General features: G+C 55.0%; 1 non-coding gene across 1 annotated transcript in view; it reads right to left on the bottom strand.

Annotated features, from left to right (window-relative positions):
* LOC144431629 (small subunit ribosomal RNA) overlaps window positions 1-974 on the bottom strand; it is a 1,810-nt gene extending 836 nt beyond the window's left edge. The window contains exon 1 of the ribosomal RNA XR_013480191.1: window positions 1-974. This exon is cut by the window's left edge and continues 836 nt beyond it. This is a non-coding gene — a ribosomal RNA (small subunit ribosomal RNA).
* Window positions 975-7,500: the final 6,526 nt, after the last annotated feature.

The following is a 7,500-nucleotide window of genomic DNA, read 5'->3' on the forward strand; positions in this document are numbered from 1 at the left end:
TGATTAAAGAAAACATTCTTGGCGAATGCTTTCGCAGTAGTTCGTCTTCCGCCGATCCAAGAATTTCACCTCTAACGGCAGAGTACGGACGCCCCCGTCTGTCCCTCTTAATCATTACCTCGTGCTCCGAAAACCAACAAAATAGAACCGAGGTCCTATTCCATTAATCCATGCAACACTATGCAGGCGAACAGCCTGCTTTGAACACTCTAATTTTTTCAAAGTAAACTTATCGGCCACCGCCGACACTCAGTCAAGAGCACCGACGGAGAACCGAAGGTGAGGCGAACGCAACCAGTGACACGCCTTGCGACGGACCGGCGGCGCTCGCCCAAAATCCAACTACGAGCTTTTCAACCGCAACAACTTTAGCATACACTGTTGGAGCTGGAATTACCGCGGCTGCTGGCACCAGACTTGCCCTCCAATGGATACTCGTTAAGAGTTTTAGGATGTACTCATTCCAATTACAGGGCCTCGTTAGAGTCCTGTATTGTTATTTTTCGTCACTACCTCCCCGTGTCAGGAATGGGTAATTTGCGCGCCTGCTGCCTTCCTTGGATGTGGTAGCCGTTTCTCAGGCTCCCTCTCCGGAATCGAACCCTGATTCCCCGTTACCCGTTATCACAAAGGTAGGCACGTAGCGTACCTTCGACAGTTGATAGGGCAGACACTTGAATGATACGTCGTCGGTGCAGAGACCGTACGATCCGCGTGGTTATCTAGAGTCATCAAACGTTACAGGACGAACCCGGTCGGTTTTGATCTGATAAAAGCGCGCCTCCCGAAGTCGGCGCTTAATGCATGTATTAGCTCTAGAATTACCACAGTTATCCACTTCGCTTACGAGACCAAATAAACCAAGACTGATTTAATGAGCCATTCGCAGTTTCGCTTTACGAGAACTCGTACTTGCACCTGCATGGCTTAATCTTTGAGACAAGCATATCACTACTGGCAGGATCAACCAGATAGCTGCGACAGCTGCGCTCGGCCCTTGCTGGGCCGCCCGGCGCGTGCTCGTCGCATTCGTTTAAGACCGAGGCGATCGCCTGCGGCCGTACTCAGCTTCGACAGTCGCTGGCCGCGACGTCCACGCTCTCGCCGGCAGTGCCAGGCGGAGCGATTTGCGTTTTTTCTTTGCTCGCCCTCTCTCGGGCTCGATCCATTCAGTTTCGCACAAACAAGAGCTCTGCCGGCCGCCTGCAGCGGTGCCTAAAACCCGGGCATAACAATGCGACCGTTCTGCTAGGCCGACAAGCGCTCAAGCCAGACGCTCGATCGAACGCCCCCTACATATTAGTCGAGACAACGGCTCGCTCATTAGCATCGCGTTTGTACTTTAACTTTTTTTGGCTCGGCTTCTTTCGACGCCGATGCCGGCGACGCAGCACTCTCTCGCCCGCCAGCCACCGAGAAAAGGGTGCGCTCCGACCGGCCCCGCACCGCTCTTTCTTGGCTCATTCGAAATTACTGTCTTTCGCTCTGACATGCCTTACCTAGGGTTAGGTTAGTATGCTTGCACGTTTGTACTTTAACTTTTTTCGGCTCGGCTTCTTTCGACGCCGATGCCGGCGACGCAGCACTCTCTCGCCCGCCAGCCACCGAGAAAAGGGTGCGCTCCGACCGGCCCCGCACCGCTCTTTCTTGGCTCATTCGAAATTACTGTCTTTCGCTCTGACATGCCTTACCTAGGGTTAGGTTAGTATGCTTGCACGTTTGTACTTTAACTTTTTTCGGCTCGGCTTCTTTCGACGCCGATGCCGGCGACGCAGCACTCTCTCGCCCGCCAGCCACCGAGAAAAGGGTGCGCTCCGACCGGCCCCGCACCGCTCTTTCTTGGCTCATTCGAAATTACTGTCTTTCGCTCTGACATGCCTTACCTAGGGTTAGGTTAGTATGCTTGCACGTTTGTACTTTAACTTTTTTCGGCTCGGCTTCTTTCGACGCCGATGCCGGCGACGCAGCACTCTCTCGCCCGCCAGCCACCGAGAAAAGGGTGCGCTCCGACCGGCCCCGCACCGCTCTTTCTTGGCTCATTCGAAATTACTGTCTTTCGCTCTGACATGCCTTACCTAGGGTTAGGTTAGTATGCTTGCACGTTTGTACTTTAACTTTTTTCGGCTCGGCTTCTTTCGACGCCGATGCCGGCGACGCAGCACTCTCTCGCCCGCCAGCCACCGAGAAAAGGGTGCGCTCCGACCGGCCCCGCACCGCTCTTTCTTGGCTCATTCGAAATTACTGTCTTTCGCTCTGACATGCCTTACCTAGGGTTAGGTTAGTATGCTTGCACGTTTGTACTTTAACTTTTTTCGGCTCGGCTTCTTTCGACGCCGATGCCGGCGACGCAGCACTCTCTCGCCAGCCAGCCACCGAGAAAAGGGTGCGCTCCGACCGGCCCCGCACCGCTCTTTCTTGGCTCATTCGAAATTACTGTCTTTCGCTCTGACATGCCTTACCTAGGGTTAGGTTAGTATGCTTGCACGTTTGTACTTTAACTTTTTTCGGCTCGGCTTCTTTCGACGCCGATGCCGGCGACGCAGCACTCTCTCGCCCGCCAGCCACCGAGAAAAGGGTGCGCTCCGACCGGCCCCGCACCGCTCTTTCTTGGCTCATTCGAAATTACTGTCTTTCGCTCTGACATGCCTTACCTAGGGTTAGGTTAGTATGCTTGCACGTTTGTACTTTAACTTTTTTCGGCTCGGCTTCTTTCGACGCCGATGCCGGCGACGCAGCACTCTCTCGCCCGCCAGCCACCGAGAAAAGGGTGCGCTCCGACCGGCCCCGCACCGCTCTTTCTTGGCTCATTCGAAATTACTGTCTTTCGCTCTGACATGCCTTACCTAGGGTTAGGTTAGTATGCTTGCACGTTTGTACTTTAACTTTTTTCGGCTCGGCTTCTTTCGACGCCGATGCCGGCGACGCAGCACTCTCTCGCCCGCCAGCCACCGAGAAAAGGGTGCGCTCCGACCGGCCCCGCACCGCTCTTTCTTGGCTCATTCGAAATTACTGTCTTTCGCTCTGACATGCCTTACCTAGGGTTAGGTTAGTATGCTTGCACGTTTGTACTTTAACTTTTTTCGGCTCGGCTTCTTTCGACGCCGATGCCGGCGACGCAGCACTCTCTCGCCCGCCAGCCACCGAGAAAAGGGTGCGCTCCGACCGGCCCCGCACCGCTCTTTCTTGGCTCATTCGAAATTACTGTCTTTCGCTCTGACATGCCTTACCTAGGGTTAGGTTAGTATGCTTGCACGTTTGTACTTTAACTTTTTTCGGCTCGGCTTCTTTCGACGCCGATGCCGGCGACGCAGCACTCTCTCGCCCGCCAGCCACCGAGAAAAGGGTGCGCTCCGACCGGCCCCGCACCGCTCTTTCTTGGCTCATTCGAAATTACTGTCTTTCGCTCTGACATGCCTTACCTAGGGTTAGGTTAGTATGCTTGCACGTTTGTACTTTAACTTTTTTCGGCTCGGCTTCTTTCGACGCCGATGCCGGCGACGCATCACTCTCTCGCCCGCCAGCCACCGAGAAAAGGGTGCGCTCCGACCGGCCCCGCACCGCTCTTTCTTGGCTCATTCGAAATTACTGTCTTTCGCTCTGACATGCCTTACCTAGGGTTAGGTTAGTATGCTTGCACGTTTGTACTTTAACTTTTTTCGGCTCGGCTTCTTTCGACGCCGATGCCGGCGACGCATCACTCTCTCGCCCGCCAGCCACCGAGAAAAGGGTGCGCTCCGACCGGCCCCGCACCGCTCTTTCTTGGCTCATTCGAAATTACTGTCTTTCGCTCTGACATGCCTTACCTAGGGTTAGGTTAGTATGCTTGCACGTTTGTACTTTAACTTTTTTCGGCTCGGCTTCTTTCGACGCCGATGCCGGCGACGCAGCACTCTCTCGCCCGCCAGCCACCGAGAAAAGGGTGCGCTCCGACCGGCCCCGCACCGCTCTTTCTTGGCTCATTCGAAATTACTGTCTTTCGCTCTGACATGCCTTACCTAGGGTTAGGTTAGTATGCTTGCACGTTTGTACTTTAACTTTTTTCGGCTCGGCTTCTTTCGACGCCGATGCCGGCGACGCAGCACTCTCTCGCCCGCCAGCCACCGAGAAAAGGGTGCGCTCCGACCGGCCCCGCACCGCTCTTTCTTGGCTCATTCGAAATTACTGTCTTTCGCTCTGACATGCCTTACCTAGGGTTAGGTTAGTATGCTTGCACGTTTGTACTTTAACTTTTTTCGGCTCGGCTTCTTTCGACGCCGATGCCGGCGACGCAGCACTCTCTCGCCCGCCAGCCACCGAGAAAAGGGTGCGCTCCGACCGGCCCCGCACCGCTCTTTCTTGGCTCATTCGAAATTACTGTCTTTCGCTCTGACATGCCTTACCTAGGGTTAGGTTAGTATGCTTGCACGTTTGTACTTTAACTTTTTTCGGCTCGGCTTCTTTCGACGCCGATGCCGGCGACGCAGCACTCTCTCGCCCGCCAGCCACCGAGAAAAGGGTGCGCTCCGACCGGCCCCGCACCGCTCTTTCTTGGCTCATTCGAAATTACTGTCTTTCGCTCTGACATGCCTTACCTAGGGTTAGGTTAGTATGCTTGCACGTTTGTACTTTAACTTTTTTCGGCTCGGCTTCTTTCGACGCCGATGCCGGCGACGCAGCACTCTCTCGCCCGCCAGCCACCGAGAAAAGGGTGCGCTCCGACCGGCCCCGCACCGCTCTTTCTTGGCTCATTCGAAATTACTGTCTTTCGCTCTGACATGCCTTACCTAGGGTTAGGTTAGTATGCTTGCACGTTTGTACTTTAACTTTTTTCGGCTCGGCTTCTTTCGACGCCGATGCCGGCGACGCAGCACTCTCTCGCCCGCCAGCCACCGAGAAAAGGGTGCGCTCCGACCGGCCCCGCACCGCTCTTTCTTGGCTCATTCGAAATTACTGTCTTTCGCTCTGACATGCCTTACCTAGGGTTAGGTTAGTATGCTTGCACGTTTGTACTTTAACTTTTTTCGGCTCGGCTTCTTTCGACGCCGATGCCGGCGACGCAGCACTCTCTCGCCCGCCAGCCACCGAGAAAAGGGTGCGCTCCGACCGGCCCCGCACCGCTCTTTCTTGGCTCATTCGAAATTACTGTCTTTCGCTCTGACATGCCTTACCTAGGGTTAGGTTAGTATGCTTGCACGTTTGTACTTTAACTTTTTTCGGCTCGGCTTCTTTCGACGCCGATGCCGGCGACGCAGCACTCTCTCGCCCGCCAGCCACCGAGAAAAGGGTGCGCTCCGACCGGCCCCGCACCGCTCTTTCTTGGCTCATTCGAAATTACTGTCTTTCGCTCTGACATGCCTTACCTAGGGTTAGGTTAGTATGCTTGCACGTTTGTACTTTAACTTTTTTCGGCTCGGCTTCTTTCGACGCCGATGCCGGCGACGCAGCACTCTCTCGCCCGCCAGCCACCGAGAAAAGGGTGCGCTCCGACCGGCCCCGCACCGCTCTTTCTTGGCTCATTCGAAATTACTGTCTTTAGCTCTGACATGCCTTACCTAGGGTTAGGTTAGTATGCTTGCACGTTTGTACTTTAACTTTTTTCGGCTCGGCTTCTTTCGACGCCGATGCCGGCGACGCATCACTCTCTCGCCCGCCAGCCACCGAGAAAAGGGTTCGTTCCGACCGGCCCCGCACCGCTCTTTCTTGGCTCATTCGAAATTACTGTCTTTCGCTCTGACATGCCTTACCTAGGGTTAGGTTAGTATGCTTGCACGTTTGTACTTTAACTTTTTTCGGCTCGGCTTCTTTCGACGCCGATGCCGGCGACGCAGCACTCTCTCGCCCGCCAGCCACCGAGAAAAGGGTGCGCTCCGACCGGCCCCGCACCGCTCTTTCTTGGCTCATTCGAAATTACTGTCTTTCGCTCTGACATGCCTTACCTAGGGTTAGGTTAGTATGCTTGCACGTTTGTACTTTAACTTTTTTCGGCTCGGCTTCTTTCGACGCCGATGCCGGCGACGCAGCACTCTCTCGCCCGCCAGCCACCGAGAAAAGGGTGCGCTCCGACCGGCCCCGCACCGCTCTTTCTTGGCTCATTCGAAATTACTGTCTTTCGCTCTGACATGCCTTACCTAGGGTTAGGTTAGTATGCTTGCACGTTTGTACTTTAACTTTTTTCGGCTCGGCTTCTTTCGACGCCGATGCCGGCGACGCATCACTCTCTCGCCCGCCAGCCACCGAGAAAAGGGTGCGCTCCGACCGGCCCCGCACCGCTCTTTCTTGGCTCATTCGAAATTACTGTCTTTCGCTCTGACATGCCTTACCTAGGGTTAGGTTAGTATGCTTGCACGTTTGTACTTTAACTTTTTTCGGCTCGGCTTCTTTCGACGCCGATGCCGGCGACGCAGCACTCTCTCGCCCGCCAGCCACCGAGAAAAGGGTGCGCTCCGACCGGCCCCGCACCGCTCTTTCTTGGCTCATTCGAAATTACTGTCTTTCGCTCTGACATGCCTTACCTAGGGTTAGGTTAGTATGCTTGCACGTTTGTACTTTAACTTTTTTCGGCTCGGCTTCTTTCGACGCCGATGCCGGCGACGCAGCACTCTCTCGCCCGCCAGCCACCGAGAAAAGGGTGCGCTCCGACCGGCCCCGCACCGCTCTTTCTTGGCTCATTCGAAATTACTGTCTTTCGCTCTGACATGCCTTACCTAGGGTTAGGTTAGTATGCTTGCACGTTTGTACTTTAACTTTTTTCGGCTCGGCTTCTTTCGACGCCGATGCCGGCGACGCATCACTCTCTCGCCCGCCAGCCACCGAGAAAAGGGTGCGCTCCGACCGGCCCCGCACCGCTCTTTCTTGGCTCATTCGAAATTACTGTCTTTCGCTCTGACATGCCTTACCTAGGGTTAGGTTAGTATGCTTGCACGTTTGTACTTTAACTTTTTTCGGCTCGGCTTCTTTCGACGCCGATGCCGGCGACGCAGCACTCTCTCGCCCGCCAGCCACCGAGAAAAGGGTGCGCTCCGACCGGCCCCGCACCGCTCTTTCTTGGCTCATTCGAAATTACTGTCTTTCGCTCTGACATGCCTTACCTAGGGTTAGGTTAGTATGCTTGCACGTTTGTACTTTAACTTTTTTCGGCTCGGCTTCTTTCGACGCCGATGCCGGCGACGCAGCACTCTCTCGCCCGCCAGCCACCGAGAAAAGGGTGCGCTCCGACCGGCCCCGCACCGCTCTTTCTTGGCTCATTCGAAATTACTGTCTTTCGCTCTGACATGCCTTACCTAGGGTTAGGTTAGTATGCTTGCACGTTTGTACTTTAACTTTTTTCGGCTCGGCTTCTTTCGACGCCGATGCCGGCGACGCAGCACTCTCTCGCCCGCCAGCCACCGAGAAAAGGGTGCGCTCCGACCGGCCCCGCACCGCTCTTTCTTGGCTCATTCGAAATTACTGTCTTTCGCTCTGACATGCCTTACCTAGGGTTAGGTTAGTATGCTTGCACGTTTGTACTTTAACTTTTTTCGG

Source organism: Styela clava, chromosome 13, assembly GCF_964204865.1.
Source record: "Styela clava chromosome 13, kaStyClav1.hap1.2, whole genome shotgun sequence".
In the NCBI taxonomy this organism is placed as follows: Eukaryota; Metazoa; Chordata; class Ascidiacea; order Stolidobranchia; family Styelidae; genus Styela; species Styela clava.